Source organism: Labeo rohita, unplaced genomic scaffold (assembly GCF_022985175.1).
Source record: "Labeo rohita strain BAU-BD-2019 unplaced genomic scaffold, IGBB_LRoh.1.0 scaffold_46, whole genome shotgun sequence".
Classification (NCBI taxonomy): domain Eukaryota; kingdom Metazoa; phylum Chordata; class Actinopteri; order Cypriniformes; family Cyprinidae; genus Labeo; species Labeo rohita.
Window position 1 is genome coordinate 1,248,201 of NW_026129379.1, and position 26,271 is coordinate 1,274,471.

Here is a 26,271-nt window from a genome sequence, read left to right on the forward strand (position 1 = left end):
ATTGGCTTGAGTTTTGATCCAGAAGTCAGTCAGTGAGCATGTGTAAACCCATATGTCACTGGCTTTTGCGCAGTGATGAGGCAAAGTGAATCTACTCAGACATTGCACTCCTGTCTCTACAGAAACGTAGTCTGTGGTGTGATCTGGGTCAATACAGTTAAGATATGTCGAAAAACTCCCATCTCGTCTTCTACAGAATGCAGAACACCGCAGAGTGTTTACAAGGTGAACATACAAAGAAGCTCAAATGCCCTGTACAAAAAAAGGTAAAACTGCATTGTAGGATGATTTTGAAGTTGAAGACGAAAACGAGATGGGAGTTTTTCGACAAACCCTAACTATATAGACCTGGATTACACAGACTACGCATGTGCATCGCAGGTACATCTGTTTTCTAAAAAATAACTCCCATCAATCTTAAAAGAATGAAGCTCTCTTATGTCTCTGACCTTTTAACATCTACATTAAACATTCTTTTACACTTAGTCAAAAAAAATAAAAAATAAAAAAATAAATATGATGAAAAAAACATGAATCTTTGACCTTTACTTGCCTTAAACCATCTTTCCCTCTCTTATGAAGCAGCTGAGAAGATCACCTCCTCACTCAAGTGGGCTTCTGTGTCGTTAACTCCAAAGTTGTTTTAGGTTTTGCAATGAAAAACACAGACATCAGTGGTTTAATTAAAATGTGAACAAGTCATCATACTGTTGTTGCATAAAAATGTGAAGTAAACAGGCAGGAGACAACAGAAACATTTATTTTCTACAAATAACTTGCATCAATCTCAAAAGAATCAAGCGCTTACCTGTCTCTGGCTTTCTACATAATGTCTCTGGCTCATCTACAAAAACTTTTTTTACTCTTAGACAAAAAAAAAATAATAATAAGAATAATGCCTTATAATTTTTTTTTTTTTTTTTTTTTTTGTCTAAGAGTAAAAAAATGCATTTGTGACAAATTTCATAACATGTATAATATTTTATAGGCTTAAATGACATGAAACGTGAAATATATTGTCACATATATGTACATGTAATTATACATGCAACATGAAGATAAATGTTTTAGTTAGGAATTTTATGCATTTGGAAAATATATTTTTTAAATATATTTCAATATATTCAACAATGTTTCACATGTATGTGAATATATTGCATTTCCGTATGGGGCCCCATGTGTGTATTTTCCACCTATATTCCCTTGAGATGCAGTGTTTCCCCTGAGACAAGAAAATCTGAGGGAGAAAATACGGTTGAAGTTTTTCAACATACCCTAACTGTCTTGAGCTACAATGCACAGAGTTCAGGGAGAGAAAGGCAATATGAGCGTTTCTGATTATTTTCATTTACAACCGCATTTGTGATTGTTTGAAGCTGCATTTAAACTGCATTTTGGAAGTTCAAAATCGGGGCACCATATCAGTCCATTATATGGAGAAAAATCCTGAAATGTTTTCCTCAAAAAACACAATTTCTTTACGACTGAAGAAAGAAAGACATGAAGATCTTGAATGACAAGGGGATGAGTACATTATCTGTATATTGTTGTTCTGGAAGTGGACTTCTTTTTCAATCATTTCATAAAAATCAGAGTTGATTAAAATCAAGAAATCTATATTATTAACCCAGCCCTAGCATTGCCCACATGGAAAAAACCTATATGAGGATATATGCGCATATATGAAACCTATATGCAGTATATATGCACATATATGATAATATATATGCTGCATATATGCGTATATATGCCACATATAGGCAAAATTGAGGTGCATATATGTGCATATACAGGCCATATAGGTCTCCTGTATTGCTTCTTTATATCCACAAAAAAAGTCCTATATGTACATACAAGATATGTCTCCTATATAGCTCATGGCAGGATCTGGTCATTTTAGCTCATATCTCACTTTGGCAACTGTCATACATGATGCCTAGCTCATATTTTCTATTATCAAGGCAATAACTAAGAACTAAGAAAAAAAAAAATGCAAAAAACTTATGTGCGAACACGTGAAATTGGTATCACATGTAATTGGCATGTTATGGAATTTACCCACACGGAAATAACCTATATAAACCTATATGTTTTAATATAGGTTTTGATATAGGCTTTTAATATATGTGACATATATAGAATTGGCCGGCGTTTTCCGGAAAACGTTTTTCGCTGCTGTTGTTAGACTACTTGAACTACTAACACTACTAACACTTGAACTACAGAGTGTTCAAGTAGCATTGACACAGTGTTGGAGTTAAGGAGATCATTATGTCATGATTGACCAATAATGATCAACACCTGCTGTTTACAAGCAGAATCACAGAAGGAAAGAGAAACACAAAAATCAGCCACAGCCAAAGATAAAATGAACTTAAATAAATGGTGTGACGGGAGGAGCAAAACGACAGACACAGTGGGCGTGACGTCAGGCCTCGGAGAGATTTTTATAAAACAATATAAACAAAAGTGTCCAAAAGAGGGAATAAAAGTGTCCAAAATAAATAGGGGATCTGGTGTCCTCGACGTGCAAGGGTTCCATGAAGGAGGGGCAGCGTTCAGAAGAGAAGGGTCCAGGTAAGGGACGGAGTCCGGCAGCCGCACTCGCTCCCCGCCGAGGTCCGCGGCACCAGGGGTAGCGGCTTCATCCACCATTCATCACGGCACTTCCTGAGGCGGGTAAATCGGCCCGGCATCCTAGCCCACAGCCGTCTGGGTGCGGCTTCACGCCCGGACCGCGGATCCGGCAGCTCGTCCATCATTTCGGTGGCGTTTGATCCCTCTACACTCCCTTCCTGGACCCACAAGGACACCAGCGTGCATGCACGGGGAAGAGACCGGTCTCCCGAGGAGAGGCGTGCTCTGCATTTTAACAGCGGCGGTGATGAGGCTTCATTCACATCAGGTGTGTCTCATCACACGCCGCCAGACCTGGCTGTTTCAGCGCCTCTCTCGCACGCCCACTCCCGTCAGGAGCCTGGTGAAGGGCGGCGATTACAGACGGGGTGACGATGATAATTAGGGAGGAGGCAGCCGACTGGTCACAATGGAGACATTAAATCTCTGATTAAACAACTCCACAAACAACATTACAGCTTGACTTGATTCCTGTCATATATCTACAAATCTCGACTTTATCAGATCTCTCAAGATTCATTTCATTTTAAGAATTAACGAGTTTGAGATGTTGATGTTTTATTGAAAACAGTTAGGTCTGATGTTGGGCTCTTGAGCCTTGATTAAAAGGTTGGTTTTTCTCTGGCTGCTTTAACTTTGTGTTTCTAAACCGCTTTTGTTAAAGTAAGAAATGCAGGGGAAAACTGATGTCAGACGATGTTGGCTATTTATTGCTGGTGCTGTAGTCATCAGCAGGCAGCTGTTAAGAATGAATAATTAAGAGGCTATCTTTGTTAACTATTAATACTGTATAAAATTGAAGGCTGCATTTTTGTGGTAGAAATATTGTACCACCATGAGGTTCAGATTGTAAAGAAAAGGTGAGGTGAGTGTAAAGAAAATATACTGAGATGCACAGATACATCAAGAATCAGCGTATGAATCTAAACAACTTTTTTGGTGAATCTATAGGTTGTTTTGTGATGTTCAGAGTTGATCTGTTTATCTGAATATTTTGTCACCATTGTTGAGATTCACACACTGATTCTTGATGTCTGTGTGTGACTCAAATTCCTGCCAAAATATATTTTCTACATGTCTTTATGAAATCTTTCAAAACATCACAGCTGTGTAAAAATAATAACAAATATTAAGTAATCAGAGACCAGACTATGAAAAAAACAGTACATGGTGACACCTTTTTCCAATGAGAGTTTCTTTTGCTATTTTGCCAGAACAAATGTGTTTCAGAAACAGTTACAACTGCTAAAGATAAAACTTATCATACAGAGTCAAGAGAGACGAACTAAAGCAAACACTGACCTTATTTAATAATAATAATAATAATAATAATAATAATAAACTTTGTTACTTTCAGTAAAAATCTAAACCTGTTAATTCTCATTAAGAACTTTAGTATGAAAGAAATCAGGTTAATCTTGTTTATGGAGTTGTTTAATAATCCCCTGCCTGTCATATAACCTTACTTTTTACCATTTTATTTTAAGGTATCCCATCAGAATAATTGAAGCAATATCTGTTTTGTAAAACATTTAATGAACATTTTCGCAAAAGTTTTTTTTTTTTGCATATTATTTCAATTAGAATATTTTACTTTTTTAATATAGTTTTTGTTCGTTTGTTTTTACCAAATTTTTTTTTTTAAAGTGTATTTAAAAATGGCCAAAAATTAATTGGTAGAAAATATATGTCTATAAATATATTTTGAAAAATATTTAACAAATATATCTTTTGGCCGTTCTTTGTATATTTTGAAATTTATTTGAAAATATACTTGAAAATATATTTTTTTGCTGTAGGGGCTGTTTTAATTTCATTTGAAACTTACCATTTCTTGGAAACAAAGCTTCACTGTTAGCAAGTCTAGACATGAGCTCCTGCTGACTGGTTTCCAGAGCTTTGAGTCGTGTCTCTGTGGCTTGTAATTTCTCTTTTGTTGCTCCAAGTTCCTGCAGTAGATCTGTGAATATTTTCAAAGGACAAGTCAACTCTTTAGTTTCATTGTGAAGAAAGGTGTCATCTTTAGTACTCAATTCAGAGGCGACCGGTTCTGTTGCAGCATTCGGAGCGGATATAAGACATTTGTGCAGAAGCAGAACTGCTATTATTACCCTCATTCTTAAGGCTTTAGCTAAAGCGTGTTAGAGATGTGTCTGCTGTATGTGGATGTATTTATCAAAATGTTACAAACCTGATGCTTTTATACCATTCTTACATCTTCAGTAATTCACACGTGATGGACAGTTTAGCTTGTGACAGGCAGCATACAGTAGATTTATATGACTGTTGTTCAGAGTATATGGCATTTCTATCTTTATGCTATTTTAATGATTTACAAAATGATTATAAATGCAGTACTGACCAACGGCTGTTTATGTTTTTAATGGCAACTTTGATCTGAACAAAACACTGAACTTTGGACTTTCTACAGTAAAAAGTATATTAGACGTACAGTCCTTCATGTTTGCAGCATCATTTCCCCCCCTAGATTTTCCTCTGTATTTCACAGATTTAGGTTTGTTTAGGTTTTATTAAAGTATTTTCAAAAATTTTGGTCCTAACATCTGGAAACTACAACACCACCTACAGCCTTCTGTTCATAATCAAAGGTGACTGGACATAATCCCTCATTTTACTGTCTGATTCCACTGTATACAGTTTAATATAATGTACTGTTGTGTAATATACATAAGAATACTCATTGTTTGATGTATTTAGCTAGTATTTTAAGTCTACTGCTTAACTATTTTGTTCATTTCTTGGAGATCCACTTTATGCTATATTTCAAATAAAACTTGTTTTGCTTGTACCTAATCCACCTAATCTCTCTGTCACAAGTCAAACGGCACGTACACATGAGTTAGCAAGTTGTGAACAATGATTGCAATTCAGCAATCAGGAAAACTTCTTAGAGTTCACAAGGAACACTGCACAGCGGAAGAATTATGATCTTACTGGTATAACCTTTAAGGAAGCTGGCATATATATTTTTTGCCATATGGGATGTTTTAAATGTAAGGTAGACATAAGCACAGTGATGCATGTATTTTGGGACTGTGATAAAATCAACATGTACTGGAAAGAGATTCACAAAATTATTAAAAAAAAAAAAAAAACAAAAAAAAACTGTGAAATTAACTCCCTGAGAGTACATGTGAGACCACACTCAAGAGTGTGAAAGTGTTAAAATCAGAGTGTTAAATTAACACTGAAGCAGAGTTAAAGTTAATGAGATAATTTAGAGAGAGATGGTTGATCATTATTGAAGACACCTGATGTTAACAAGCAGAATCACCAATGATGAAAATCACAACCTTCATGTGTTTGCTTTAGTTGGGTCTGTGTATGTTTTGATCATTTGTTTTTCAATTTGAAATTAAATAAATGGAAACGGGAAAATGGCTTCTTTATTTGTTTTGTTTTTTTTGTTCAGAAAAATGAAAAAAATCAAGATTTTGGCTCTTTTTTTGTTTTGTTTTTTGTTTCACAGGTAGAAAATGGATAAATGACTTGTTTTCCACATGTGGGCGGTCACGAGACGCCCCTTTCTGCCAGTTTGGTCAAACTAATCTGGACTGGTGACGTTCCTCTGTTCCGTTTAACAAAATAATAGTCCTTTATTTATTTATTTATTTATTTATTTTCATTCTTTTTTAAATTTTTAATCTTTAGAACAACGAACATACAAGGACAATAACAAATTACATTAAAATATAATAAACAAAGGCAATTAAATATATATATGTGTATATATATATATATATATATATATATATATATATATATAAACTATTTATATATATAAAATATTATGTGCTTTTCCTATTTTAGTAGTAAAATAATAGGAAAAGCCATAAGAAAATTACATGTCCATAACAAATACAAATAGTTACAATTATTCAAACAATAGATTAAGGCTTTAAAATGTTTTACAGCTTTTGTTGCGTTGTTCTTACTTGTTTCTATTAACATATAATGACCTATTTCTATTTTAAAATGAGTAAAATTTGAGTTTTGTTTTTTTAACAAAATGATAGTCCTCTGACTGGGCTTTCTTTGGTGCAACCTAACGCATTTCATAGAAATATTTATTTCAGAAATATTAATCTGCACCAAGCCTGTTATATTTTGCTGTATGGATTTAAGTCAGAGTTGTGAAGCTGCGCTATACGCTATATAAATATTTTTATTAACAAAAGTTCTCTTGTGCTTGTGCCTCCGCTGTCATTCTGTCAATCATGTCACTGGCCCACTCACCTTGTCCGCCGTTGCTCGTGCTGTATGAAGCGGGCGATTGTCTGCTGTCCAGCTGAACTACATTGATATTATGTCCATAAAAATGCTAAAAGACGGTGGGACGGTGGGCAGGTAATTCAATTGGTGTATGGCCAAACACCGTAAAACACAGATTTTTCAGAAGCCTAAGCGTTATTTAGCTATTTATCAACATTTCACATAAGCGGCTGTGCACACTTATAACTTAAATTCTGGCAAAATGAAACATTCCCATGGCTATTATATACAGTACAGTAAAAATTAAATTCTCCATCCTTGGTATCTTCAGACGATTTGGATTACTGTAAAATCAACTGCAAGTCAAACACAATGAATCTTTCAAGATCCCAGCAAAGGATGATTAAACAACTCCACAAACAGCATGACCAGCTTCACTCATTACTAAGCAGATTGCAGTCTCCTCAATCCTCAGCCAGGGTGGAGGCTGATCATTAGAGCAACACCAGAATAACATATTTCGAACATTTGCAGCCCAGTAATAAAACAAGAAGTTAGGCAGTGCTAAGCCACCCAACTCTTTAGTTTTTTGCAATATGCCCTTACGAATCCTGGGAGTTTTCTCGTTCCATATAAACTGAGAAACAGAACTATCCAGAGGATTAAAGACATGCTTTGGAATGAAAACTGGGATACACTGAAAAAGATAAAGGAATTTGGGCAGTATGTTAATTTTAATACAATTTATCCTGCCTGCAAGAGAAAGTGGCAGCACAGACCAACGGTGAAAATCTTCAGTCAATCGATTCAGCGGAGGAGAGAAATTACAATTAAATAAATCAGAATAATTCTTGGTAACAGAAATGCCTAAATAATTAAAATTGTCCAGTGATACCTTGAATGGCCATTTGGAAAGAGGATAGGCTGCAGCTGCTGAGTTTACAGGCAAAAGTTCACTCTTACTGAGATTCAGTTTGTACCCAAATTCCTTTAATACCAGAGGTATGGATCTATCTGTATCTGAAACAAAAAGTAAAAGGTCGTCAGCATACAAAGACAGTTTGTGCCCAGAGTCCCCTCTTATGATACCCATCATCTGACTCGACCTGAGAGCCACCGCGAGTGGTTCAATAGCAATGACAAACAGTAAGGGTGAGAGTGGGCAGCACTGCCAAGTACCCCGTCCAAAAGGAAAATAATCAGAATAATAATTGTTGGTGCTGACACTGGACAAGGGAGAGGCATAAAGAAGTTTAATTCATGAGATGAATTTACTGCCAAATCCAAAACTTTTTAATGAATAAAACAAATAAGGCCACTCGACTCGGTCAAATGCCTTCTTCGCGTCCATTGAGATAACCAACTCTGGGGAGGCTGAAGTTGAGGGAGAGTAAAATATCAAATAAACGCCTGACACTGTAGAAAGAATGTCTACCCTTCACCAACCCTGTTTGGTCTGTAGAGACAATTGAAGTCAAAACAGTTTCCAAACGCCTTGCCAGCATTTTGGCTAATATTTTAATGTCTGCACATAGCAATGAAATAGGGTGATAATTACTACAAAAAAGGGGGTCTTTATCCTTCGTAGGGAATTATTAAATAGTGGCCTGTTTTAAAGTAGGGGGAAGTATGTTGGATTTTAAAGAATTATTAAACATTTAGCATTAATGGGGAGAGCTTGTCAGCGAAAGTCTTAAAAAATTCAGTGGGAAGGCCATCAGGCCCTGGACACTTCCCATTCTGCATTGCAAATAATGTCCCTCTGACTTCTTCCACTGTAAAAGCCTCCACCAGCCTGGAAGATGCATCACCATCAGTGGAAGGAATGTTTAAGGGCCTAAAAAAGTTGTCCAGTTGAGCTTCATCAGATCAACACTCAGACCTGTATAATGAGGCATAAAAATTTCTAAATTGATCATTGATAGTTTGAGGATCAATAGTTGTGCCATCCACAGTACTAATTTGTGTAATATGTTGCGCTGAAGTAGACGGTTGAATCTAGTTTATCTCCAAACTCATAATACTTATAATGAGACTTTAATAACGCTTCAGTTGACCTATCCACAGTCAAAATATCAAATTCAGCCTTTTTTCGTAAGAAATTCTTTATAAGTTCAGGATCATTTGTATCTGCACATTTGGACTGTAAATCTGCCAGTTCCTTAGAAATAGAGATGCTCCTTTCAACAGTGGACTTCCTACGAAAAGCAGAATAAGATATTATCTCTCCATGCAAATAAGCTTTGCATGTCTCCCAAATTGTAGATGCTGACACATCTGGAGTAACATTGGTGGAGATGAATAGATCAATGCGGCTGTCAATGGTTGTAATGAAATCAGGGTCAGAAAGCAATGACGAGTTAAAGCTCCATGAGGATCGCAATAAAGATCTACCAGGAAAATAGATATCCATTATGACAGCAGCATGATCTGAAATAACAATAGGATTATAAAAACAGGAACTAACAGACGGGAGCAATAAGAAAGAGACTGATTTGTGAAAAAGTACCGTACACGGGAAAGAAGAAAGAAAATTGCTTATTGCCGGGGTTGAAAAAGCGCCATACATCCGAGACTGCATACTGCTCCATAAACAATTGGATAACTTTGGAAGACTTAGATGGAGAGAGGGGGCTTATTAGACGAGTGATCTAGCATTGGATCGAGACAACGATTAAAGTCACCACCGAGAATAAGCTGAGAACAGTCTATATCTGGAAGAGAAAAGAGAAATCTTTTAAAGAAATCCTCATTATCCCAGTTTGGGCCATATACATTAGCCAGGATCAGAGAAGTGCCACAGACTTTCCCTGTAACAATAATAAAACAACCATTGGGGTCCGATATGACTTTGGATACGGAAAAGGGTTTTGACTTGTGCACAAGGATAGCAGTTCCACAAGCCTTACTAGAAAAATAAGAATGATAGAGTTGGCCTACCCATCCTCTACAAAGTTTAAGATGGTCCGATGGTTTAAGATGGGTCTCCTGCAAAAATGCGATTTTAGGAAAGAACAAACAAACTCCAACCCAGTTGCTGTAAAGAACTGTTACAGCAACAAAGAAAATTCTGTTACAATGATCAGCAAAGATTAACACTTCCCTATACCTATAGCACCACTCCCACAGCATTACACAGCTAAACTTTACAGTTCAAACCTTATTAAACATCAGTTTTTTTCCCTTTTAGAGAAACCGGAAGAAAAGGGCAATGCCTAAGACTTATATTAGCTAAACAGATCTATCAGACTGGGCTACTGAAGAGATACTATTGGTTGCTCCTTTTAATAGGTCACCAGTACAGTACCCTGTAATATAGGCCTACATTTGTATATATAAAAAAAAGAAATACAAAGATACTTGAAGTCCGTAAAAAACAAAATATAGGCCTACCAGAAAAGAGTGAGTAAATTAAAACAAAAATGAGGCCTGCTCTTCAATAGTAGAGTCAACGAGACATCAGTGAACAAGAGGTGTGTCAATTTGTTTGCTTACGAATTCGTGTTTAAGCCCTGGACAAATTTAATCGCCTCTGAAGTGGACCGGATTCATGTCTTCTCCCCATTCGGTAGAGTAATGCGCAGTCTTGTATTCACGCTTGTATAACTCGGCCATGGGTCCTCTGTACTCGACGCGCTGCTTCAACATGTCCGGGCTGTAGTCGTCAAACAGGCGAATCGTACGGCCTTTGTAGACCAGGGGTCCACGTTTACAAGCCTCGCAAATTACCAAGTCCTTAACTTGGAACCGATGGAAGCGCAAGATGACTGGCTGCGGCTTTTCACCCGGAGATGGCTTAGGCGCGAGACTGTGATGCGCCCTATCCAACTCGAGGGGCGAAGCAAGAATCTCAGTACGAAAAATAGCTGGGAGAAAAACACTGTTGGACGGGTACCCTCAGTCGATTCAGGTAAGCCAATGATCCGAACATTTTGGCGTCTGCTGCGTCCCTCCAAATCCACTACCTTCAGTTTGAGTGACTCGTCTTTCTGCAAAGCAGAACATGTGTCCTCAAGATACTGAAGACGTTCATCAGCTGAAATGGCGTTAGTTACTAGAAAGTCAATGCGCTGTCGGTGGTCGGTTATGGTAGAATGGATGCTATCCAGTGTTGAAGTAAGAGACTCTAATGATGACTTCAAATCAGCCGAAAGGGCAGCTCTATGTTCATCCAGAAGTGAGCTAATGTTGGACATAGTTATGCTAGCCGCTGGCGAAAGCTCCTTATCTTTTTCTGCGTGCTTTCCTTTAGCCTTGGACATGACAGAGCAATCCGAATAAATGCAACTAATTTAAGAAGCTATTGGACACTCTTTAACTGAAAATAGAAATGTTCAATAAGTAGCTTACGAATTAAACTGCAGGAGCGATCTAAACATGCGACTACTCTGCACGCCACATAACCGGAAGTCCCGGCATATTCTTTTAAAAATACTAAACTTTGGGCCATTCTTGCTTTAATCTCACACACTATTTACGATGTATAGTATGAACATTAGGACACAGAGTATCACTCTCCTCTCAACCTTAATACTGGTACCATTAACTGCTGTCACATCATTCAGCTACTGCACACTGGTGGCGGTGAGGAGAAAAGCACTTTGGGTGTACAGCAGTAGCTTACATATTAAAGCACTATATACTGAAAATGCCTTAGTGAAATGTTCCATCTTTGCATATTTCAGCAGACTTTAATGCCTTAAACATGCAGTCAAGCCAGTCGTGATTTGACACGGCCAAGAATGTATATGGATCATTCTAAGCGAAAGGGTTGTTTGTTCTGTTTTGGTCACAGAGCTTAATAACAGAATTTGTTTCATAGACAGCTAAACACCAACTTAAACATTTTATTTAAATGTGTATTTAAACTTCTTTAAAGGTCTAAATTAGCTTAACCGATGCTTATTTTTAAAAACATTTCTAAAGTTCTATTAGAGCTTTTTGGAGTTAAGCGCTTTACTTTCCTAAGTTATTTGAGATAAAATATATATATATAAGCTGTATTTATAGATTTTTTTTTTTTTTTTTTTTTTTTTTTTTTTACAGGTGTCATGTCTATGATTTTCATTTGTCATGTAGCCTAGAACAGCTTCATGAAATTAAAACAAACATGTTTATAACATCAGATGCAGAAGTAACCCTATTATTTTTGCTTTATTTGACTTTTCTTTTTGTCAGTCTTGGAAACTCCAACAGTCTTCCTTAATTTGACAGATGCCCCTCATAATTTTGGGAAGCTGCTGAGATTTTAATGACACTAAATTTTCCTCATCCACTGGGAATAAAACTTGAAAAGAATACGACACAAAGGCGCAGACACTGCATGCGGACACCATCCTTCAGATGAGATCTTAGACTGAGGTCCTGACCCTCTGTGGTCATTAAAAATCCCATGGCACTTATGGTAAAGAGTAGGGGTGTATCGCTGGTGTCCTGGCCAAAGTTCCTCCACTAGAGCCCTTATCAATCGTGGCCTCTTAATAATCCCCATTCATTGAATTGGCTCGATCACTCTCTCTCCTCTCCACCTGTAGCTGGTGTGTGGTGAGCATACCATTGTACTGTGGCTGCCATCACATCATCCAGGTGGATGCTGCACACTGGTAGTGTTTGAGAAAAGACCCCTCATTATTGTTTTGTGGGATGTGGGATGTGACACCACATTAATTTAGCATTTGCTTTTTCTTGACAAAAAATATTTCCAAAGTTTTTTTTTTGTATCATAGAATGTAAAAAGATTGTGTAAACATTTGTGAAATTTATCAACAAATACCATTTCATCAGCAATATCGTTAAACATTTTGAAATGCTAAGCCTTTTTTGCAAAAAAATCAGACAAGTTCCTGGATGGAAACCTGGCTAGTGATGACGATGATGAAGATTATAAAGATAAACTAAGACGTGTTTCTCACAGGCTGATTTTATTAACAGTTGGTAGCAGCTCAGTTACTCTGTTCCTTGTTTCTGTCTCTCTTTCATTCTTCACAATTGACTTTTTAACTTCTTCATAATCATGTCTCTTTTTTAATCACTCAAGTTCCGCTCTTCATTTTCCTTCAGTTGTTTTCTCTCCTCTTCCTCTCTCTGCCTCCTCTGTGTCCAAGCAGCTATATCATCAAAAGCTCCAGCAGCAGCAGCTCCAACAACAGCTCCGACAGCAGCTGTAACACCAGGAGCTCCAGCAAGAGCAGCACCAAAAAGGGCAGCAACAACAGCTCCAGCGCACACAGCAGTAACAATTAAAACACTGCGAAAATAATTCACTTGTGGTTTTTTCCTCTCTTCCTCTCTCTGTCTCAGTTCCTCTTCTCCCAGTGTCCTCTTTCCTCTTGTTTAAATCTGTGAGCATCTTCGTACATCTGGTTACTGTAGTGTCCTCCTCCATTCTGCTCTATCATTGTGTTAGACTTCTGCTGCAGATCATAATTCTGTTTTCTGTTATTCTGATCTTTATTGTTGAAGACGTGGTATCTGCCTCCACACTGATCAACTAGACATTGTAATGCATTGTTTTTCTCAATGAGTTTCTCCATGGGTTCTCCTCTCAGCAGATCTCCATGAGTGAAGAGAATGATGGAGTATTTTAACACTTCCTCTCCAAACATTGTCTCAATCATCTGAAGAATCTTCTGGTCATGTTCACTGATTTTCATATTCACATAACACAATGAGAAAAGCGTGTGGTCCGGGACTTGATAAATACACACTTTTGGCTATCTCTGTCATTAACTGCTCTGGATTCATCTCTGTGTCAAAGAATGGAGGAGTGTCAACTACAGACACTTTCCTGCCTGAAACTGTGTCACGTTTCTCTGTACATTCAGAGGTTACTGCATTTGAGCCATCTGTAGATTTAAATGCATTCTGTCCCAGTATTTTGTTTCTAGCTGCGCTCTTGCCGACACCTCTCCTACCCAGCAGCACAATCCTTCTGAATGAGCGACTGTCCTCAGAGATGTCTTGGACATTGATGTGAAAACTTTGCCAAGGATTTTTGGAAACTGACAAAAGAAAGATTACAAACATTCACTTAGGCATGTACATCTTTGTTAAATAGACCTTTATCACAGTCTGCATGTCGTCACATTTGGCTCTGATTAGTAGCATAAAGGAATTTCTGCGTGCAGTATGGACAGACGCCAGGAAATTAACTAGTTTAGTTGAATTTCACAAACATCAATATTTTATACACTTCAGAATATCATGACACCATCTTCCTTTATTTCACAATACTCAATTAATGATTCTAAACTGAGTTTCGTGTCTTTAGAAGATGTACAGTACTGTGCAAAAGTTTTAGGCCACTAGTATTTTCACCAGCTAAAAAATGGTTTGAAGTAAATTATTTCTATCTTTTGCTGTAGTGTTTCAGTAAAAAATATCGGTTTACATTTCCAAACATTCTGTTTGCCATTAATTGTAATAATCCAGTGAGATTTTTGTTTGCACAAGGAGTCTGACAACAGCCAGTGCTCCACACTGACATCTGATCTCATCATCATCCAGTCTGTCTCTGGAATGACATGAAGACACAGAACAAACTGAAACAGAGTAAATCCAGAAGAACTGTGGCAGTGTCTCCAAGATGCTTCAAGAGACCTACCTGCAAAGCCAAATGTTGATTTCATTTAGTTAATAGAAGGTAATTGATAAAGAAAATCTATTTATGACAGCATCCTCATTTTACAGCATTTTTACACAAATTCCTAAAACTTTTAACAGTGCTGCAGCTTTGCAGGTAGGTTTCTTGAAGCATCCTGGTGACTTCGTCACAGTTCTTCTGGATTTAGTCTGTCTTATTCTGTTTCTTCATGTCATTCCAGACAGACTGGATGATGAGATCAGATCTCTGTGCAGAGCACTCACTGTTGTCAGACTGCTTGTGCAAACAAAAATCTCACTGGATTATTACGATTAATGGCAAAATGAATGTTTAGAAATGTAAACTGATATTTCCTACTAACACAACAGCAAAAGACCGACTTTAACTGACTTTAAACCATTTTTTAGCTGATGAAAATACTAGTGGCCTAAGACTTTTGCACAGTACTGTATATGCTGAATTTTACAAAAATAAATGACCACAGTCCCCTTCTATGGACACAGTCATTGATACAGGCTGCAGTGCAAGTTCTTTTTTATGCGACTATTTGAACTTGGAAGAGTAATAAAGGATTATTACTATACTAACATTGTCATGCATGTCATGTGCGGGGAATGAGGAGTAGGGACCAGGAGATCAGGAACAAATACTTTTATTAAATAATCCACACTAGGAACAGGAACAGCAGGGAATCCACACGCATACACAATGTAAAGACAATACAAGAACCGACCAAGACACGGGAAACAGAACCAAACTTATATACGCAGACTAATCAGAGGGAGACAGGTGTGAACGATAAAACAATGATGTAATAATTGAAGACGGAACAGGAAAGACCAAATAAGGGCATACATGGGGAAAACCAAAGAGAACAGTACACAGGGGCTTAGGAGGCGTTGACACAGGAGGGCGCTCGGGAGGAAGCTCAGGCTCTGGAGGGCGTTCTGGAGCAAGCTCGGGCTCTGGAGGGCGCTCTGGATCTGGACGACTGGACGGGACCAGTGGAGACTTGGGAGGGCTGGACGGGACCAGCGGAGGCGAAGGAGAGCTGGACAAGAGGGACGAAGGGGAAAATAATCCATATAGGTCCATTGCGTCCTTATGGCATATGTAGCTTGCCATGTGGCATGTGGGGGCTCCTGGCATGGTGTGAGCTGAAACGACGCGGCGTGTTTTAGAGGGGGTCGGACGAGACGTAATCCTCCTCAACTTCGAAATCAGATCCATTCAAATAAAGAACTACATTAGTCAGTTCGATCAGGGGATACTCACAAACGGGAAGATCGCAACGGATTGTCTCTACGTCCAACCCCAGCTGGAAACACGCACCTAAGGCAGCGTCGTGCCAGCTCAGCTGGTTAGCTAGCTCGAGGAATTCCTCCACATACCGCTCCAACTTCCGACCGCCTTGCCGCAAATGCCACAAAGCTTCCTCAGCCCTCATGTTTGTGGTCGGTTCTTCTGTCATGCACGTCGTGTGCAGGGAATGAGGAGTAGGTGTAACGTTGAGTGAGAGGCGAGAGGCAGCGGGTCCAATTGCAAACTTTTATTAAGAGGACAAGACAGAGACATAGTCAAAAAACAGGCAGGGGTCAAAACAACAGCAAACAGGTATGTCAAAGGCAAGACGTAGGGATAAATCCGAGAAACGAGCAAGAGTCCAAGGGCGGAGCAGGAGGTGCAGGGGCCCTCCAGGGCAGGGCAGGAACCCGCGTCATGGACTGGGACCTGGGGAGAGCAGGGACAGAGGAGGCAGGCAGAATAAAGAGAGAAGCTCTTTATTCTCTAAAGGGTCCCGTCTGACTACGAGTCAGCTCCAAAGGCCTCTCCAGTCAGAGAAGCTGCGCCAATGCGAAGCTGCAGATCTCCATGAACCAAGTCAAGTTATAACTTGACTTGGTTCATGGAGATCTGCAGTGACCTGACTTGGCTTATGTTCAAAAGTTAATGCCGCCTCCCTATGAGGTTCTACAGCAGCCGCTGACACCTCAGGAGGCATTGGCGCAGCTTCTCTGACTGGAGAGGCCTTTGGAGCTGACTCGTAGTCAGACGGGACCCTTTAGAGCAAGCTTGTGAACAGACGGGAGCACTGGAGCAGACTTGAAACCAGACGGGACCTCCGGAGCAGACTTGAGACCAGACGGGACCTCTGGAGCAGACCTGAGGACAAACGGGATCTCTGGAGCAGACTTGTGAACAGACGTGACCTCCGGGGCAGACTTGTGAACAGACGTGACCTCAGGAGCGGACTTGTGAACAGACGTGACCTCGGGAGCAGACTTGTGAACAGACGTGACCTCCGGGGCGGACTTGCGAACAGACGTGACCTCAGGGGCGGACTTGCGAACAGATGTGACCTCAGGAGCAGACTTGTGAACAGACGAGACCTTTGGAGTGTAGTTCACATACTGAGAATGGTGATCACCAACACACTGGCAGACATGACGTGACAAGGCTCTAGGAGGTCAGACGAGACATGGCGAAGCTCTGGGCGATCAGACGAGACGTGACTTGACTCTGGGCGGTCAGACGAGACATTGTGAGGCTCTGGGCAGACAAACGAGACATGGCGAGGCTCTGGACAGATAGACGAGGCTCTGGAAGGTCAGACGAGACGTGACTTGGCTCTGGACAGACAGACGAGACGTGACGAGGCTCTGGGCCATCAGGCGGGACGTGACTTGACTCTGGGCCGTCAGGTGGGACGTGACTTGACTCTGGGCCGTCAGGCGGGACGTGACTTGACTATGGAACAGCAGCAATCACTTCACTTGGCTCATGAAGATCAGCTGTGGTTTTGCTTGGTTCGTGGAGATTGGCTGTGACTTGACTTGGCTTGTGAAGATCAGTGGTGACTTGACCTGGCACATGGAGGTCAGCGGTAACTTGACTTGGTTCATGGAGATCTGCAGTGACCTGACTTGGCTTATGAAGATCAGTAGTGACTTGACCTGATTCATGGTGATCAGCAGTGACTTGACTTGACTCATGGAGATCAGCAGTGACTTGATCTGACACGTGAAGACCAGCGGTGACTTGACTTGGCTTGTGAAGATCAACAATGACTTTACTTGACTCAGGAACGACAGCTCTGACTTGGCTTGACTCAGGAACCACGGCTGTGACTTTGCTTGACTTTGGAAGAGCAGCCCTGACTTGACTTGACACAGGAACAACAGCCGTAGCTTCACTTGACACTGGAACAGCGGCCGTAGCTTGGCTTGACTTGGAAACTTGACTTGACTCAGGAAATGCAGCTGTAACTTGACTTAACTCAGGAAACACAGCTGCAACTTGACTGGACTCAGGAAATGCAGCTGCAACTTGACTGGACTTGGAAACTTGACTTGACTCAGGGAACGCAGCTGTAGCTTGACTAGACTTGGAAACTTGACTTGACTCAGGAAACGCAGCTGCGACTTGACTAGACTTGGAAACTTGACTTGATTCAGGGAATGCAGCTGCAACTTGACTAGACTTGGAAACTTGACTTGACTCAGGGAATGCAGCTGCAACTTGACTTGACTTGGAAACTTGACTCAGGAAATGCAGCTGCAACTTGGCTTGACTCGGAAACTTGACTTGACTCAGGAAACGCAGCTGCAACTTGGCTTGACTCGGAAACTTGACTTGACTCGGGAAACACAGCTGCAACTTGACTGGACTCGGGAACTTGACTTGCCTCTGGAAACACAGCTGCAACTTGACTGGATTCAGTAACTGCAGCTGCAACTTAACTTGACTCAGGAAGCCCAACTGCAACTTGACTTGACTCTGGTATGGCAGCTGTGACGTGATGGAGCTCCGCTTTCTCTGCCATCTTGTGAACGGGCTCCGCCATCGCCGCCGTCTTGCGAGCACGCACTGGTGCGGCCGCCATCTTGCGAACGGGCACCGCTGTTGCTGCCATTCTGTGCACGGGCTCCGCTGTCGCCGCCGTGGTGTGAACGCGCTCCGGTGCGGCCGCCATTTTGCGAACGGGGTCTGTTGTAGCCGCCATTACATGGGCGGGTTGCACAGCCGGCGTTACCGCGATGTCGCGTTGCTCCTCCGCGACACCCACAGTAAACGACGAGCCCACACACAATAGGGCAAAGTCCATAAAAGCAGCTAATGATGACCGTGGAACCTCACGTCTCAGCCTTGCCTTTAATGGTTCATTTAAGCCATCACAAAAAATTTCAATAATGATACATTCCGGGAGGGTAGAGTGGTTAGCAATGGCCAGAAACTCACATGTGTATTGTTCAAGTGTGCGTGGTCCTTGTTTAATCCTGAATAAAATCCTGTCTGTGTCCATATCTGCTGAATGTCCAGGGGTGAAGCTGCTGGATCCTGTTTTGACAGAGTATTCTGTAACGTTGAGTGAGAGGCGAGAGGCGAGTAGATCCAATTGTGAGCTTTTATTAAGAGGACGAGACAGAGACATAGTCGAAAAACAGGCAGGGTCAAAACAACAGCAAACAGGTATGTCGAAGGCAAGACGTAGGGATAAATCCGAGAAACGAGCAAGAGTCCAATAGGCAGGCGGCGAGACAGTCGAAACGGGGGAAGCCAGGTGAGAATAGAAAACACAGGGAACTAGGAACAATGGGAATCACAACAACAATACTAATCACAATACTCCGTGCTTGCATGGGGAAAGACCAGGGCTTTTATAGTGCCGCTGATTGGTCACATGTGTTGACGCAATCAGCGTGATGGGTGATGGGAGTAGTGGTCCAGGGTGTAGTACAACAGTCAGTGTGTAATGATAAGGTGAGAGCAACATCTGGTGGTGAGCGGTCCGTAGAACACCGACCAGATTCGTAACAGTAGGGACCAGGAGATCAGGAATATATACTTTTATTAAATAATCCACAAAGGAACGAACAGGAACAGCAGGGAATCCACACGCATACACAATGTAAAGACAATACAAGAACCGACCAAGACACAGGGAACAGAACCAAACTTATATACACAGACTAATCAGAGGGAGACAGGTGTGAACGATAAAACAATGACATAATAATTGAAGAGACGGAACAGGAAAGACCAAATAAGGGCATACATGGGGAAAACCAAAGAAAACAGTACACAGGGGTGTGACAAACATATACTAACAGTTTCCATATGGTAAATAATTGTGTATGCAGATAAAAGAGACTACCACTAATGTTTAAACAATGTTGGTTTGTTGTATCTTCACATATATTCTTATGTTTAGGCCACTCTTCTTAGTTATGCTAAAAACATTTCTTAAACACTAACACTGGGTAACCTGTGAATACTGTAAGAAAGTAAATTAAACATTATTTTATTTTGAATGAACACAGCCTAATCCCTCTATGTGTAATGTGATCCTTATCTCAGATCTAGTTATAATAGACTTACATCTCTGTAAGGTCCTCTGGAAAACTTTAGATATCAGAGATTTCACTTGGTCACTCTGTCCTTTTGTCATGTTGTTGAACACATGCAATCTGCCCTCATATTTCTGAGTGAGTTTCTTCAAGAATTCAGTCTCATGAATGACTTCATTTATGGTCTTGCCTTCTTCATCCAGTTTATCTCCTCTGGTGAACAGAATCCAGGTGTTTTCAATGCGTTTTTCTTCCAGCAGCTCCTCAAACTTCTCCACAGTTTTCTGGTCTTCTTGAGTGAATCTGTCTCCTTGGAGAACCAGCAGAAACACAAACAGGCCTGATCCACATTTCTGGAGGACCTGTTCATATTGCCCAAGTTCTTCCTCTCTCTCTGTACCAGAAAGTCCTGGTGTGTCATAAACAATGACTGTGAATCCACAAACATCACCAACTTCTGCAGCAATATCTCGACTGACAGATTTGTAGCATTTCATTAAACTAAAAGCTTGTCGTCCCAGTATTGTGTTTCCTGTTGAACTTTTCCCAGCTCCTGTTCTTCCCAGCATGACCAACTGCAAGCACATTTTCGGCAATAAGTGTGTGCCCTGCATTTTTATTCCACAACCTAGAAATAAATAACATCAACATGGTATAAGACAAACGTTTTTGTGCATGTGTGTATTTATGTCCCTGTCAACTGATCTTCCTAATTCAGTCAGTACAGCACTTCCTGTTTGTTTAGAATATAATGAAACATAGTTGCAAACCTCCACTTCATGTGAATAATAATATTAACTTAATATTCAAATAACATAAACACATTAATTTGATACATTTTGTTAGCTAGTCCATACAGTTTTTAATCATTTAGAATTTATTGAATTTTGTAATGTCACAATTAACACTATTATTAGACTCCTCTCCAGGTCCCTCACCCTCCATCAAATAAATCGTAGTTGTCCTCACTGAATATTAAATTGATTATTATTATTTTGTGTTTAAAATGAGGACTGTTATTATATATTGCTTATATACAGCAATTCAAATGTATGGGGTCATTATGATTTTTAGGAAATTACTTTATTTCAAGGATGCATTAAATTGATAAAAAAGACAGTGAAGTACTTTTTTACAGTAAATTATTTTAAAATAAGTGTAATAACATTAGTTTACAGTGTTTTTAAGCATGTTGGTGGTTTTCATTGCTATAGCTGCAGTATTGTTGAGATGCAGATATGTTGTCACACCCCTGTGGACTGTTTCTTTGGTTTTTCCCTGTGTATGCCCTTATTTGGTCCTTCCTGTTCTGTTTTCAATTATGATGTCATTGTCTAATTGATCACACCTGTCCTCGTCTGATTAGCCTGTGTATTTAAGTTTGGTTCTGTTCCCTGTTTGTTTGTCGGTCCTTAAAGCCAACTGTAGTCATTCTAAGCCTGTTTCGTTGTGTTGCGTGTGGATTCCCTGCTGTTCCTGTTCGTTCCTGTTCCTATGTTTGGGTTATATAATAAACTCTATGTTCCTGATCTCCTCGTTCCAACTCCTCATTCCTGCACACGACGACTGTTACGTATATCTTGTTGCCCCAAAAATAAAAATGACATAGTGGACATTGTTATTTTAGTGAGTAAATCCCACATTTACACATGCAAATGGAAGAAATGTAAACCCTACTTTACTATATTTCATAGATTTTGTGAGAATAATTCAAAGTTTACTTAAAAAAACGAAGTACAATCCTAATTCTAGAAAAGCTGAGACATTTAGTAAAATTATGAAATCTGTGATTTGTTCATTCCATTTAACTTTTATTTCATTGACAAAAGTACAAACAAAAGATTTCCAAAGTTTTCACTGACCAACTTAAATGTATTTTGTGAATATAAACATATTTATTTATAAAATATTTATTTATTTATTTGAAGTATGCATCCCACTGCAAAAAAAAGTTGGGACAGGGGCAAAATAAGTCAAAAGGTTATAGAATAACCAAATAAACTGCTTTGAAACACAGCAAGCAGGTGAACTGGTAATAGGTGAGGGAGTCATGTTTAGGTATAAATGGAGCTTCTCAGTCTTCGCAAGCAAAGCTGGATCGTGGCTCAAAATTTGTTTATGTTAACAAAATAAAACTAAGTTGGCCAGTTGTAACGCCAAGCCAGCAGAGGGAGCCCTGACCCATGAACTACTGTTACTGCTCCCTCTGCTGCCTCGTTGGTAACTTCCTGTTTGGTGGCCATAAAAGGAGGCCTACACCAAACAGGAAGCTGTGAAGTATTGTTTTGCTCTTGCGGACTCTACCAAGCGGTTTTCCCTGTTTTCATTGCTCTGTTTTGTCATTGCCACGGTTTTGTTTTATTATCATAGTTTTGTTTTTTGTTTCACACCATAGTTCTGTCTAGTTTTGCCATCGTTCCTTGCCTTGTTTATTTGTTACTTTTCGGACTGCTCTCTCTGGTTATTGGACTGTGCCTGTTTTGTGGATTACGCTATTGTTTTGTCTTCGTCACACTGTTTGTTGGATATTGACCCTGCCTGTTGACTACGATCTGGTTATTAAAGCTTGCACTTGGATTTTATACGCTTCCTACAAGTCCTCTTTACAGAACACTTCACCACCCAAAGATCCAGCGGCTTTTGGACACAGATCAAACTATGGATCCAGCATCACACCTCTTCTGTCTCCGCCAAGGTAACCAGCCCATTGAGGATTATGTTGTGGACTTTTGCAAACTGTGTCACTTAGTAAACTTCAATGATGTGGCACTCAAGGACATTTTTAGAGCAGGACTGTCCCACCCCATTTGTTCTGGTCTGCCTGGAGGTAAAATCCACTGGTCTTTAGAACAATATATTGACTTTGCATTATTGCTTGCGGGATCGTCTTTTACTGTCAGGATTGCGGATGAGGGACCCCGCAATCCTACAGTAACTTCCAACCCGCCAAAGCCAGTTCACACCATGCCTGCCAATTCAAAGCCTGCTCACGTCACGTCTGCCGCTCCAGGGCCTGCTCACGCCATGCCTGCCCGTCCAGAGTCTGCATCTGTCATGGCCGCCCTCCTACAACCAGCTCACAAGATGGCCGCCATCCCAGAGCCAGTCCACAAGATGGCCGCTATCCCAGAGCCAGCCCACAAGATGTCCGCCATCCCCAAGCCTGTTCACAAGATGTCCGCCATCCCCGAGCCTGTTCACAAGATGGCCGCCATCCCCAAGCCTGTTCACAAGATGTCCGCCATCCCCGAGCCTGTTCACAAGATGGCCGCCATCCCCAAGCCTGTTCACAAGATGGCTGCCCCGTCTGAGTCCCTGGCTAAGATGGCTGCTACGCCTATGACTCATCAAGCCAAAATCATCTCATCCGCATCTCATCCCATCATCTCTGCCACACCCAAGGCAAATCAAGTGATGCCTGATCCTCCAGTATCAAGTCAAGCTTCAAAGTCAAGTCAAGTTGCAGCTGCGTTCCCTGAGTTAAGTCAGTTTTCCAAGTCAAGTTGCAGCTGTTTCCTGAGTCAAGTTTCCGAGTCCAGTCAAGATACAGCTGTTCTCCACGAGTCAAGCCAAGACACAGCTGTTCTCCATGAGTCAAGCCAAGATACAGTTGTTGTTCTCCATGAGTTGAGCCAAGACACAGCTGTCCTTTATGAGCCAAGCTAAGATACAGCTGTTCTCCATGAGTCAAGCCAAGATACAGCTGTTGTTCTCCATGAGTCAAGCCAAGATACAGCTGTTCCCCACGAGTCAAGCCAAGATACAGCTGTTCCCCATGAGTCAAGCCAAGTCACAGCTGTTCCCCATGAATCAAGTCATGTCACAGCTGTTGTTCCTGAGTCAAGCCATGTTGTTCCTGAGTCAAGTCACGTTACAGCTGGGTTGTCTATGTTAAGCCCAACCACAGCTGATTTCCATGAGCCAAGCCAAGTTACAGCAAATCTTCATTAACCAAGTCAAGTTGCTGCTGTTATTCCCGAGCCAAGTCAAGCCACAGCTGACCTTCATGAACCAAGTCAAGCTTCAGCTGATCTTCATGAGCCAAGTCAAGCCACAGCTGACCTTCACAAACCAAGTCAAGTCACAGCTGGACTGCATGAGCCAGGTCAAGTCACCGCTGTTCTTCACGAGTCAAGTCAAGTCACGGCAGGCCTCGTCGAGTCAAGTCAAGTCACAGCAGGACTCCCTGAGTCGAGTCAAGTTAAGTCACAGCAGACCTCCCTGAATCAAGTCAAGAAACTGCTGTCCTGCCAGAACCTAACCAGGTCCCCTCTGACCTTCCCAAATCACTTCACATCTCAGCTGACCACCAAGACCCTCATCACGTTTCAGCTGATCCCCTAGAGCCTCATCATGTATATACTGACCCAAGCCACGCAGAGCCCACGCTCCCAAGCCACGCAGAACCCACATTCCCAAGCCACAAGTTCACAGTATCCACACCCTCAAGGCCAACAGACATCCCACTATCTACTGTGCTGCCGGTAATGGCCGTTGCCATTTTCAGCGTGTGGGCTGCACACTGTGCTCCAGAGGCCTCGTCTGTCCACGAGTCTGCTCCAGAGGCCTCGTCTGTCCACGAGTCTGCTCCAGAGGCCTCGACTGTCCACGAGTCTGCTCCAGCGGCCTCGACTGTCCATGAGTTTGGATATCTCTGGTCCTGTCTGCTCTGCCTGCTCTGCTGGCCCTCCAATGGCTCCCTGTTATGCCTGCTCTGCCTGCCTCGCCATGGCTTCCTGTTATGCCTGCTCTGCCTACCCTGCAATGGCTCCCTGTTATGCCTGCTCTGCCTACCTCGCCATGGCTCCCTGTTCTACCTGCTCTGCTATTCTGTAACGCCAAGCCAGCAGAGGGACCCCTGACCCATGAACTACTGTTGCTGCTCCCTCTGCTGCCTCGTTGGTAACTTCCTGTTTGGTGGCCATAAAAGGAGGCCTACACCAAACAGGAAGCTGCGAAGTATTGTTTTGCTCTTGCGGACTCTACCAAGCGTTTTTCCCTGTTTTCAATGCTCTGTTTTGTCATTGCCACGGTTTTGTTTTATTATCATAGTTTTACTTTTTGTTTCACGCCATAGTTCTGTCTAGTTTTGCCATCATTCCTTGCCTTGTTTATTTGATACTTTTTGGACTGCTCTCTCTGGTTATTGGACTATGCCTGTTTTGTGGATTACGCTATTGTTTTGTCTTCGTCACACTGTTTGTTGGATATTGACCCTGCCTGTTGACTACGATCTGGTTATTAAAGCTCGCACTTGGATCTTATACGCTTTCTACGAGTCCTCTTTACACCAGTGAAAACAGATTTTTTTCTTTGTACTTAAATCAATTAAAATAAGGCTAAAGAGAACAAATGACATTGTTAATTTTATGGCATTTCACAAAACACCCCAACTTTCAATTGGGGTTGTAGAAAGATGGAAAACATATGCTCTGCATTTTCAAAATAGATACTGTTTTAGTGCCGTCCTGGTTTATATATTTGTTATAGTCAATTAAATTTCAAATCTTGCTTTTTTTTTTTTTTTTTGTCAGTGTGTTGTGTCAGCTATAATAATAGTAAGTAATGTTTCTTAAGCAACAATCAGCATAATTTCTGAAAGATCATGTGACACTGAAAGCTGTAGTAACATACTGTAGCTTAGCACGAGAAGAAAACACATTTTACAATATATTCAAATAGAAGCCTTTTTTTCAAATTTACTGTTTTTACTGTAGGCTGTTTCTTTTTAAACAAACAAATTCAACCTTTTTTATGAACCCATTAACAAATCATACTGACTTTTTTTGATGGTAGTGTATATTATAGGCTATATTTTATTTATTTAGGTTGATCCAAGATGGCGCCGCGGATGGCTGCCTCTGTGCTTAGCTCTCCAGTTGTTTTAGTGTTTTTGTTCGTTTTTCCTGTTTTTTGTTTTGCAAACACGATCAGTTTTACCAGGGATGAACTGCTGAACATTCGGCAGAACAACCACAAAATCTCCTACCGGTTTTTGATTATTCGGACGTTTTGCTGAACATTTTAGTTGGCGGAGCAGCAGCGCTGATCAGACGCTTTCGGACGCGCAGAAGGGGAAAACGCGCCGGCGCGCTCGTGAAGCTTCGTCAGCGTGGATTTAGGATGTCGCTGCCGGGCATACATCTTGCGAATCTCCGCTCTCTACCCAACATAACGGACGAACTCCTTCTGCTCTCCCGGACAAATAAGGATTTTTCACATTCTGCTGCTCTGTGTTTCACGGAAACCTGGCTGAACGCGGCTATACCGGACAGCGCGATTCATCTACCGGGATATCAGCTGTTCAGAGGAGACCGCGACACGGAATCAACGGGGAAATCGCGTGGTGGAGGGACGTGCTTTTACATCAATGAGAGGTGGTGTACAGATGTAACAGTGATAAAGAAGATGTGCTGTTCTGATCTAGAAGCGCTTTTCATAAACTGTAAG

General features: G+C 40.9%; 1 pseudogene; it reads right to left on the reverse strand.

The window, feature by feature from the left end:
- Positions 1-13,166: 13,166 nt before the first annotated feature.
- LOC127160807 (GTPase IMAP family member 8-like) lies at positions 13,167-24,623 on the reverse strand (annotated as a pseudogene).
- Between the last annotated feature and the right edge of the window lie 1,648 nt (positions 24,624-26,271).